Raw genomic sequence first — 12,721 nt, 5'->3', positions numbered from 1 at the left:
ATACATAAGGAGTTTTGCTTTCTCTCAAACTTCCTTATTCCAAATCAGGTGTTTTATTGTTTAGAAGAAATTGCCTCCTTTCTGTAACCTCCTATTAATTTCGTTAGTTATTCTTCCATCCCTAGATATTTCATTCCCTAAATAAGTGAAACTTTCTACCACTTTGAGGGGTTCTCCATTCATGGTAATATTTCCATTGAACCCTTTCTCTCTTCCAAATACCATTACTTCACTCTTACTTTATTTATTTTTAATCCATACCTTTTAATTATTTCCTTCCACGTGTCAAGTCGTAACTGCACATCTACCTCTTTTTCACCCCATATTACCATATCATCTGCAAAAAATCATCTTTTTGTCTTCTTATTTTACTATATCTATAACTGCCCTATTCATTCTCTTTATCACAACATTAAAAAGTGCTAGAGATACTTCCTTGCTTAAGTCCTTGTCTTATTTCGAAGTATTCAGACTTCCCCATTGGTGTTCTAATTCTACAATTGTGTCCTCTGTACATTGTCTTTATTACAGTAATGTATTCATCTTCTACATCTACCTTCATCATATTTATTCATATTTTATATAAATTTATCGCACTGTAATTAATCTCTACATGTAATGTTCAAATAACTTTTAAATACTGTTTTTTACCATTAGCATGCAAGTTGTAGCCACGGAAGAAATAACAGCCAGTGTAGAAGCAGGCGTTCGTAGTGTGGAGAAGGTCACGGATGAAGAAATCCGTATAGAAGCTGTAAGAGTAGCTACTGTCTCGCGCAAGGCCACCGAAAAGTAATTTAAGTGTGGGTGAGAGGAAAGCCGTAAAACGCCTGAATGAGAACAATAGTGTTGTTATTCTCGCCGCTGACAAGGGAAATGCAGAGCTAGTTTTGAATGTCACCGACTACTACGATTAAAGACTTATTAGATCCGCAGGCATATAGGAAACTATGGTTCCACTCGATGAAGTGTTGCAACAGCTGAATCCAATTTTTCCTCACGATGTCGCTGAACAGTTCAAATATTGCCTCAGAACCAAGTACTTCAAATGGAACGAAGAGTCCTATGAACAGACGGGTCGCGTCGTTATGGGGAGCCCCTTAACCTCGGTTATAGCGAACTTCTCTGTGGAAAAATTCGAGGAGCAGGCATTGGAAACTGCGAACAAGAAACCGAATATCTGGATCGGTTACGCGGATGATACGTTTGTGATGTGGCGGCATGGCAGGGAGGAACTGGATCGTTTTCACAAACATGTGAACGGAATCAACCCGAAGATTCAGTTTACCGAGGAGGAGGAAGGTTAAATTTCCGTGACGCGCTAGTTTTCAAGAAAGAAGGTGGTAGCTTGGGCCACATGGCTCACCGAAAACCCACGCACACAGACCATTACCTACACCGGGATTCGAACCACCACCCACAACAAAAGCGAGGCATCATAAATACGTTGGCGGACAGAGCAAGGACCACCTGCCAACCAGAGCTGCTTGAAGCAGAATTGAAACATCTCGCCAACGCATTGCTCAAGAGTGTTTATTCGTTCGCTGAGGTGAAGGGAGCGTGAAGAAATTTTGGAAATTTGTCGTACGTTCCTACGAGACCAAACTGGTGAGGTCATCGGTCCCTAAGCTTACACACTACTAAATCTAACTTAAACTAGGTTACGCTAAGGACAACACACACATACACCCATGTCCTAGGGAGGACTCGAACCTCGGACGGATGGTCCTCGCGAACCGCGGCAAGGCGCCTGAGACCACGCGGCTACCCCGCACGGACCAAGGCGACAATACCACAGCGTAGAAATCGTAGTGACGCTCGAGCGCCGGGGAAATCGGAAGTTTTGTTGCCAATCATTAAGGATGTGACTGACAGCAGAGAAAAAAATCTTGAAAAAGCGGATCGTCGCGGTAATTTACACACCCACGCGGACGATGCAGGATCACCTAAAATCGGCCAAGGAGCTCGCCAACCGCAGGAAAAAACTGGAATTTACAGGATTCCGCGTAGTCGTTGTGGCGATTTTTGTGTATCATCAACATGGACAAGTGCAATGAATATGGATGATACGATTCTCTATGGTATTCTGCAGTTTGAATTCACTCTGTGTTTTTTTTTTTTTTTAGCAGTTGCATTGATTTGATTTTGTAAATGATACTGACAATATTATACACTGGTATAATGCATTATTCAAACTACAACTTCTCCCGGAAAACTATTTTGTTCAAATTGCACAAGAATTCCACCTGACGTAGTGTAATAATGTTGACTGGTAGCTGTGTTCATATCACTAAAATTACAGATCGTACATCAGAGCTTTTATAATGTTCTTTGTCTTCGATGGATTTAATTATTCTTAGCAAATTGATCATGAAAAGGAACCACAGAATACCACCCGCACACAACACTGACGTGTGCTACAAAAAAATATTTTTCTCCGTGGTTCGTCCGTAGTTTAATTTTGGCCTCATACATGAGCAATGAAACCTTGTTCAACGATAAATACCATCTGCACTGTTCTTAGAAAATGCAGTCTGATTCGATTAATTTTTTTTCTTTTATAAATAGAGTTCTGTACTATCGGTGCACATTTATTTCTTACACATCGGAATATTGTTTGCAGTTTCAAGTAATTTAAATTTGCTGCTGTAATAAAAGTTAAGATGGCGGCCAACAAAAGATAGAGGATTTCTTTTTTAACTAAGATTTTCCTTTTCCCAATAAATAGTTAATCATTTAAATTGACGTCACCAATAAAAAAAATTATTAAATTGTTTTGCAAATTAGTTTAACACAAACCCATGCTATTTTCAACTAGAAGTACAGACGAAGGTGCTATATAATCGCAACTAACAATAGCTGCGCTTCTTGCAGCTATGATAAAACAATTAATACAAAATTACAATTAAAAGAGGAAGTGAATTTTCAATAATTAATCGTGAATAGTTTTAACGCATTTGGCTCTACTTGTTTTTACTAGCAAATGAACATAAAAGTACAATAATTTTACATTAAAAAAGTACAATAATTTTACATTAAATGTTTTTCATTTAACAAACCTCAAATCGATTCGCGCCTTGCGTCGGCGATGTAGATCAGAAGAAGACGACAAAAGGGTACAAAACAAAAGAAATGAATGAAATAGATTAACAAAGAATGAGAGACAAATATTGTCTCTGTTTTACATAATTATCATCTTTTTAAGAAATAATTACATAATTGAATGAATATTATCCACACGTTCATATTCCACTCGTAATATATATATATATATATATATATATATATATATATATATATCGTGGATGTTCTATCTCCCCACGACTACGCGGAATCCTATAAATTCCAGCATTTTCCTGCGGTAATTTACACACCCACGCGGAAGATACAAGATCACCTAAAATCGGCCAAGGAGCTCGCCAAGCGCAGGAAAAAGCTGGAATTTAAAGGATTCCTCGTAGTCGTCGGGAGGTGTACGTGGGTACGACAAAAAGAACTGTCAAAAAACGACTCGAAGATCACGAGGGCAGTTGCAGAAGAGATCAGCTGTTGCCGAACATGCTTTACAGCCAGGAGACCAACACATTCATTTCGATAGGACTCAAGTAGTGGCAGCCACAAGCGGACATCACGAAAGGCTGCACGGAGAGGCCACGGAGATTGCGAAAGACCGCAGGACTTCAGTAGGAAGGAGCAGGGCGTGTCTGGAGTCCGGTGCTGGAGGAGACGGCCGGCAGTCTTCCAGCGTGGCGTGGCAGCAGCAGCGCACGCCGGCCAGTTGCGCTCGCGTGTTCGGAACTCGTGACGTCACGCCACTGCGCGCAAGCGGAGTTTTGCTGCAGCCAGCGTGTGGATCGGACAGTCAACAAAGCTGCGACTCCGCCTGAAAATGTCCTCCACAGATGGGGACGAAACGTCGGGTTTTAAAGTGGAAATCCTTTCGACCGCGCCACGATAGCCAGGAATACTTTATTAATCATTGTCATCTTCAATGCCACCACCCGTATTTCAAGTAACAGATGTACTAGTGTTGACCTGCTTTTTGCTTCATTAACAAATAGTACTTGTTTCAAGTTCAACTTTGTATCGAAAACCTTGGATTACTCCTTCCTCGCGTTAACTTGACAGGATCGTTTCCCTGGTGATGCGCCATGTGCGCGTATCATATTTTATGGAACTGCATACTTTCATTCCTTGAATAGTGCTCATTAACGTTTGTGGAGTAGATTTTCTTTAGCGTTCAGTTAGCGTTGTTTCTGAAATACTCGACATAAACCTGAGTAGGTGAATAGTTCAAGTTCTGCAAAAGTGTAAATATATGGAAAATAACTAACTACTTCGCTGCAGTATCTGTCTCGACAAAAGCTTAATTCAGTGTTAAATACAACTCAACAGAGCACTGATAACTATGAGTGGTTATTGTTCGTTGCAGTCTAAGGGCCAGCGTTGTGAATAGTTGCTGCACAGGTTTGTAAAAGTGTTAACATTTTCCTATTTCTGTTTATAAGTGTTTTGATATTACGTCTTGCAACAAGTGTTCAGTTCTGATCTTAGTCAACCGATTGAAGGGTTTCTGGGTCGCCATGCCGAAAGTTGAGGCAGTATTGCAGTCATTGTAACACTGAACGTACTTACAAAGAGCAGCAATCATTTCGGTAGCTCTCGTGTGTTTCAACATTGAGTGGCTACATCTGTTCATACTGTAACAGATTCAGGGATCCCTTGTTCTATTGGTTCTCTGTTTAATGCAAATAAATGCTACGAGTGGAAACGTATAGTAAACAAAACGGTTTATAGATCATCGCTGTATCGGTCTTTCTAAACAATCAGTTAAAGCTCCCCATCTTCATATTTGATGTTCCCATCCATTAGTACCTGATTTTAATTAGTGAACGTTAGTGTTCTCGCTTTAAATACGGACGGTGAGTGTTACTAGGAGCCATGTTGTTGCCAAAATATTGTCAGATTCCATACGTGTTGCTCGGGACAAACTTCTGTTCCGAGGCTTGCTAGACTGTGCTACTGTTTCGTGTCCTATTTGCAGAACAGCTGTTAGCCCCAAGTAACGTCACGTACAGTATATTCACTTGGTTCCACTTTCCCTGCTTAGGCTGGCGACTTTTTTTTCATTTACGTAATTACAGTTTACTATAGAAGTACCATAACCTTGGTTCGATTCGCACTAATTCACCTACTACTCCTACACAAAACATAATCTTTCGGTTAACGACTAACTGCTGATTTTACTCCCTGAATTTGTCCCGTGAATGGCTTACAGTTCCAGAAGCTTACCTGGGCGAGCCCATTCCTGTTCTGGACAGTAAAATCTGCAGCTTGTAATTCGAAGGACCCTGTAAGGAATGCTCTCACGGTGTCTATCCTGAATAGCTTCCCTTCTGGGTCCGCACAGTAAACTCAATCAGCGACCTGTTTAATTCGAAAAAGCACTGAATTACTGCATACGTACTGCTCATTCTTCTGTCGTTCGTACGTGTTTGTGATATGATCTTTCAAATGGACAGTACTCAACAATAACTGTCTCGTACCGCTCTCAAAGAAATCCCTCTGCTGTTATGCTTGTGGTGCACAACACCAAGATATTTCTTTATCACGTTATGGGGAAGCACAGAAGAAGTAATCCATAATTTTTCTCGGAGGGAAGTAAGAGTGTGCGAGATACGGCCAGGCCGTTCTGCTGCTGTTGGCGGCACGCATCTTCCAGCAGGACAACGCCGCTTTGCTCTGTTGCTGCGCCGGTACGCTCCACTCTCACGCGTGTTGCTCCGCCCCTTTTACAGTGGCGCAGTGGGGCAGCTTCCATTGTGATCTGCTGGGGAACCGAAACGCAAAGTAAGCAGCTGACGATGGCATAAGCCCAGGCCGAAACAGGTCGCGACCGAGACTCTTGTCCGCCGAGTTTAAACAGCGTGCGTCGAGAGGGCGTCGATGGCAGACTGGTGGCTCCAAGAAAATCCTAAGAAATTTTGGTCTTATGTCAAAGCGGTAGGTGGATCAAAACAAAATGTCCAGACACTCTGTGACCAAAATGGTACTGAAACAGAGGATGACAGACTAAAGGCCGAGATACTAAAGGTCTTTTTCCAAAGTTGTTTCACAGAGGAAGATTGCACTGTAGTTCCTTCTCTAGATTGTCGCACAGATGACAAAATGATAGATATCGAAATAGACGACAGAGGGATAGAGAAACAATTAAAATCGCTCAAAAGAGGAAAGGCCTCTGGACCTGATGGGATACCAGTTCAATTTTACACAGAGTACGCGAAGGAACTTGCCCCCCTTCTTGCAGCGGTGTACCGTAGGTCTCTAGAAGAGCGTAGCGTTCCAAAGGATTGGAAAAGGGCACAGGTCATCCCCGTTTTCAAGAAGGGACGTCGAACAGATGTGCAGAACTATAGACCTATATCTCTAACGTCGATCAGTTGTAGAATTTTGGAACACGTATTGTGTTCGAGTATAATGACTTTTCTGGAGACTAGAAATCTACTCTGTAGGAATCAGCATGGGTTTCGAAAAAGACGGTCATGTGAAACCCAGCTCGCGCTATTCGTCCACGAGACTCAGAGGGCCATAGACACGGGTTCACAGGTAGATGCCGTGTTTCTTGACTTTCACAAGGCGTTCGATACAGTTCCCCACAGTAGTTTATTGAACAAAGTAAGAGCATATGGACTATCAGACCAATTGTGTGATTGGATTGAGGAGTTCCTAGATAGCAGGACGCAGCATGTTATTCTCAATGGAGAGAAGTCTTCCGAAGTAAGAGTAATTTCAGGTGTGCCGCAGGGGAGTGTCGTAGGACCGTTGCTGTTCACAATATACATAAATGACCTGGTGGATGACATCGGAAGTTCACTGAGGCTTTTTGCAGATGATGCTGTGGTGTATCGAGAGGTTGTAACAATGGAAAATTGTACTGAAATGCAGGAGGATCTGCAGCGAATTGACGCATGGTGCAGGGAATGGCAACTGAATCTCAATGTAGACAAGTGTAATGTGCTGCGGATACACAGAAAGATAGATCCTTTATCATTTAGCTACAAAATAGCAGGTCAGCAACTGGAAGCAGTTAATACCATAAATTATCTGGGAGTACGCATTAGGAGTGATTTAAAATGGAATGATCATATAATGTTGATCGTCGGTAAAGCAGATGCCAGACTGAGTTTCATTGGAAGAATCGTAAGGAAATGCAATCCGAAAACAAAGGAAGTAGGTTACAGTACGCTTGTTCGCCTACTGCTTGAATACTGCTCAGCAGTGTGGGATCCGTACCAGATAGGGTTGATACAAGACATAGAGAAGATCCAACGGAGAGCAGCGCGCTTCGTTACAGGATCATTTAGTAATCGAGAAAGCGTTACGGAGATGATAGATAAACTCCAGTGGAAGTCTCTGCAGGAGAGACGCTCAGTAGCTCGGTACGGGCTTTTGTCAAAGTTTCGAGAACATACCTTCACCGAAGAGTCAAGCAGTATATTGCTCCCTCCTACGTATATCTCGCGAAGAGACCATGAGGATAAAATCAGAGAGATTAGAGCCCACACAGAGGCATACCGACAATCCTTCTTTCCACGAACAATACGAGACTGGAATAGAAGGGAGAACCGATAGAGGTACTGAAGGTACCCTCCGCCACACACCGTCAGGTGGCTTGCGGAGTATGGATGTAGATGTAGATGTAGATGAAACGTGCTGCACACTTCGCACCGTGGTGGCTGTGCTCGATTCGAGTGAAGGGACCAAAACAGCGAGGTCACTGGTGCCGTAGGTCAGGAAAGGGTGGGGGAGGAGGGCAGCAGTGCCCTGTCACAGGAATCATCCCAGCGTTTAGGGAACTCACGGAAAACCTAAATCTGGAGGGCCGGACGCGGGTTCACCGTAATGTAATTAAATCCTTCGGGTTTACTGAGTCAAGGTAGCAGTGTCCAGGGTTCGCCCGACACGTATGGCATGAGGGCTGATCGACTGCACACTGAGGCAGAGTTCCGTCACTCACCACGAGTGTTACGCAGCTCCAGCCCTCCACGCGTGACCAGGCTTTGTCGTCAGCTGCACACGTTACCCATTTTGTGTTTCGTGTTTTGGACGTTTACGACTTTAAATGATAATTTGGGTCTGTTGAGGATAAACTGAAGAGTGGTGGACCTACCGACCCTGTCTGTCTTCTAGTGTCTCTGTTATGCGCCAGCAAGAACACGCACTCCCCAGGCTGCATTGAGTACCTCGTCTCAGCTGGCCATGCCACACAGGGGTATATTCGAGTATCGTGTCGTGTCAAACTCCGATCCAGCATAACCTCAGCAGTTCCAAATGGAGCAATCAAACATGCTAGATAATCCTTCTGGAAACTGTCTGCCACAAGTAGATCGAACCACGTTCACAGTAATTCTCTATTGTTCCGCTCTCGAACAACGCGCCGAATAAACGAACACCTACAGGGTGTTACAAAAAGGTACGGCCAAACTTTCAGGAAACATTCCTCACACACAAAGAAAGAAAAGATGTTATGTGGACATGTGTCCGGAAACGCTTAGTTTCCGTGTTAGAGCTCATTTTAGTTTCGTCGTCCACCTGCGATCAATGGAGCACGTTACCATGATTTCATACGGGATACTCTACCTGTACTGCTAGAACATGTGCCTTTACAAGTACGACACAACATGTGGTTCACGCACGATGGAGCTGCTGCACATTTCAGTCGAAGTGTTCGTACGCTTCTCAACAATAGATTCGGTGACCGATGGATTGGTAGAGGCGGATCAATTCCGTGGCCTCCACGCTCTCCTGACCTCAACCCTCTTTCATTTATGGAGGGATTTGAAAGCTCTTGTCTACGCAACCCCGATACCAAATGTAGAGACTCTTCGTGCTCGTATTGCGGACGGCTGTGATACAATACGCCATTCTCCAGGGCTGCATCAGCGCATCAACAGTTCTTAAAACTATAGTAAACATGAGAGAGAAATTAATCATCAACGATATATGCGAATTCTCTGATGTTACCTATGACAGTCTGACAATGCACATGCAGTTTATTGATTACATGCATGTAGAAAATTTGTTCTGAGTTAAAGCTGTCAATCAAAGTTTGAAGAAGAATAAAATATCACTACCACACGACGGCTAATGTAGAAAATACTTTTCTGACATATTATGGCACGATGCGCTCTCCCTGCACATCTTCGAGATGCATCTGCTGCCTGCTGTCTATTAAATCTGAATAGAACAAAATGTCACAGTAGTTAGTCCTTTTTCCACATGCGACTACTTTGGGTTGAGAAGTGAAGGGAATTACGTTCAAATTTCCATTAGATTGATAACTTCAGCAGAGAGCAGAATTGCGTTTTAAAAAATGTAGCACTGAATGTATTCGAACTCGCGACATCTTATCTATGCTACAAGCTGACACGTAGCTACAACAGCTCCAGAGCTCGGCAACTATTCCTCCAGAACTTTTGGATTCCACAGCACTGTGAGATTATGCATATGGCCAGGTCTTAACTTCTGAGAGACAAACAGTAACAGCTTTTCTTTTGGACTGAACGACGTTTTCTAGTAACAGATAGCGCAATAGAATAGCTCAAATGGAAAGGAACACTTCCTATTTAAACTTCTGCATCCTACAATGTTGGCAGTTGTTTGTAGGTGGCAGTAACGTGATTTTATTTCTGTGATTACAAAATAGTCGAATGTATGCACTGGGTAGCCGAGGCAGCTAGTTCATGGTGATTCGGTCAACCAAGTAAATGAATTTACTGAACATGCTGCAAATTACTACAGGGAGCCTGTGTGTCAGAATTCTCATCCAGTGTGGCGCAACTGCGTTACGATAGAAAAATGACTCGCAGAGAAGAGGATTTCGTGGTCTGTTGGACGGATGGTAGGTTGTTATACCTATGGTCTGGGTTCGATTCCCACTTCTGTCAATGATTTTAGATAGGGAGAGACAGATTCCATTCTCTCCTGGCTACACCAAGTGAAGGAGATATAATGGCTGCGTGGTCTGAAAATTCACATTAAAGATGATATTCCTTCTTTACCAAGTAGACGGTAGGTTGAACCACAATAAAGTCTGGAGTGGCGACATGTAGAAACTCTATCACCAGTAACCTTTCTTATACTAGTTATTTATTTCAAGTGACGACACAAACGCTATGTATGGTCACAGGACACTTATTCCATCTTTTATTTGGGCTTCTGTATGTCAATAAAATTGGTTCTGAACTGGGAATGCAACTCAGACCGCCCTTAACGCGGAATTTGATCCCTTCGTGGCAATACAGCTCGGCTACAATTTGTTGTTTGTTCAAAACTGCAGATTCCTCAACACCCTCACGTATTATGCGTGAATGGGATCGAATCCTGGCCCGGCACTGAAGATTTAATTATGTATTATCAAGCTCTAGCATGAGAACACCTATCTGCTGGTGGATAATAATTTTGATTTTTAATGTATTTTCATTCGCTGTCAACACTAACGATATCCGACGTTTTTAACTCCCAGTGAGACACAGAACTATTTGCGAGATGACTGTAAGTTCAAGATGCTATTCTGAGCAGCTCGTGGAGAAAAATTCGGTAGCTGACGTCTCTTTGTGTGTAGTCAACAACGATATGTGTGGGGCTCTATTCCCAGTGAGCGCTGAACTCTTCGTCATATTATTTCAGTTCAAACATGCTCACATGTCACTGCTGGTGCAACAAACCCATATTTAACGTTAGTTTTCTCTAGAATATAACAGCGATAGGTGCCGGGTTGGAGTCCTGGGAAGGAAAAAATTAATGTTTCGTCTCGTCATTTCAGTTAAAACATCTAGTTACTGCCGCGAAATTCCGATATGTCACATTTGACTGTGCTTCGATAGCAATCCGATTAGGTTCCGAGTTCGTATCCGTGTCCAACAAACAGCTTTACCTCACGGCATTTCGAGTAAGTTACTTGTGAAGAAGCAATATTTAACATCTCTCGTAGTTCGTTAACAGGGACAATAGATGCTGTGTAGGAATTCGCGTCTGTTAAAAATGTTTGCGTTATGCAATTTAAAGTTGATATTTGCTAACTGATACTGTCTAAAATCGAGGTATATCACTCTCTGTATGCATAATCAGGAATGACTGTTAGTTTCCGTCAGTCACGAAATCTTTACTTAGTCTGCATGAAATGGTTCAAATGGCCCTGAGCACTATGGGACTCAACTGCTGAGGTCATTAGTCCCCTAGAACTTAGAACTAGTTAAACCTAACTAACCTAAGGACATCACAAACATCCATGCCCGAGGCAGGATTCGAACCTGCGACCGTAGCGGTCTTGCGGTCCCAGGCTGCAGCGCCTTTAGTCTGCATGAGCTGGGTTTGAATCCATATGCAGTACAAGACGGTTCGTCGTGTCATTTAATGTTCATACATATTCTCAACTAGCTGCTCGTGAATAACTTAAATTTCTAATGTCATTTTGTGTTAAATAGTTCAAATGGCTCAAATGGCTCTGAGCACTATGAGACTTAACTTCTAAGGTCATCAGTCCCCTAGAACTTAGAACTACTTAAACCTAACTAACCTAAGGACATCACACACATCCATGCCCGAGGCAGGATTCGAACCTGCGACCGTAGCGGTCACGCGGTTCCAGACTGAAGCGCCTAGAACCGCACGGCCACATCGGCCGGCCCCCACCATCTGGTATCAATGCATTACCTTATAATCCATTATATATAATCATTTTCATAGTATACTTGATATTATAGATGAGTAGGACACAAGACAGGACATAGATAATATCCGTTTGACGTCAACAGTGTGTAACATTTTACTTTTTTTGAATAGGACAATGTTCCTCTCCAATAATTTTTAGATTAGTTACAATAAGCTTACGCTGCAAGAGAATTCGCTTGTATTTTTCAATATGTGGTCTGTTGTCGGTTTGAAGGCCATCCATAACATCGGCAACGTAGTGCAACTCCACCGAGAGCTGTCTGGAGTAGGGTGGAGATAGCAATGTGAAAGTTGCGAGCTGTCGAAGACGATCTTCATATTCCTAATGCGATTAGGACATCGTATACTCTTGACGACGTTTAGCACCTGTACGGTCAGTCACCCAATCTCAGAATTCATTTTGAGTAATCCTGCTAAATTCCCAAAATATTGTCTTTTTATATTGATGAGTAATATGGATAGTCGTCACGTTCATGTGCCGTCTACAACGCAAATTTAATGTTACTATCCTAGGAACCAACCTGCAGTACGTTTTGTATTTCATAATCGGAACTATCTGCATTAACCGTCATCAGAGCAATGTCAGAGAACAGAATGCAGCAGTGCCTACTTGAGGACCTGCTTGAGTCGTGTTCTAAGGAAAGGGTAGTTGCTGGTTCACATTATATTACACTAGCGAGAAGTACCGACTTTTCCTTTTCTCTGCAAACATCCAGAACTAAATTCAGTAACTAAATGCTAAGAATATATTTGCTCTGTGCCAACTCAAAGATCAATAGATATGGATATAGATATAGATTTTTATATTTAAAGCCATTCTCGTTCTGCGTTGGAATAAACATCATTCATTATTTGCTTGTTCTTGTTACGATTGTTATTGTCATTCTCTCACTCGCAAGAGTCTTATGCTGATGATGTATGAATAAATTATTCCATTGGATACAAAGCGGTTTAGTTTTGAGACCTAATCCACGAGGGGGAAAGGCAC

The sequence above is a fragment of the Schistocerca cancellata genome, chromosome 11, assembly GCF_023864275.1.
Source record: "Schistocerca cancellata isolate TAMUIC-IGC-003103 chromosome 11, iqSchCanc2.1, whole genome shotgun sequence".
NCBI classification, from domain to species: domain Eukaryota; kingdom Metazoa; phylum Arthropoda; class Insecta; order Orthoptera; family Acrididae; genus Schistocerca; species Schistocerca cancellata.
Note: the sequence above shows the minus strand (reverse complement) of the source record.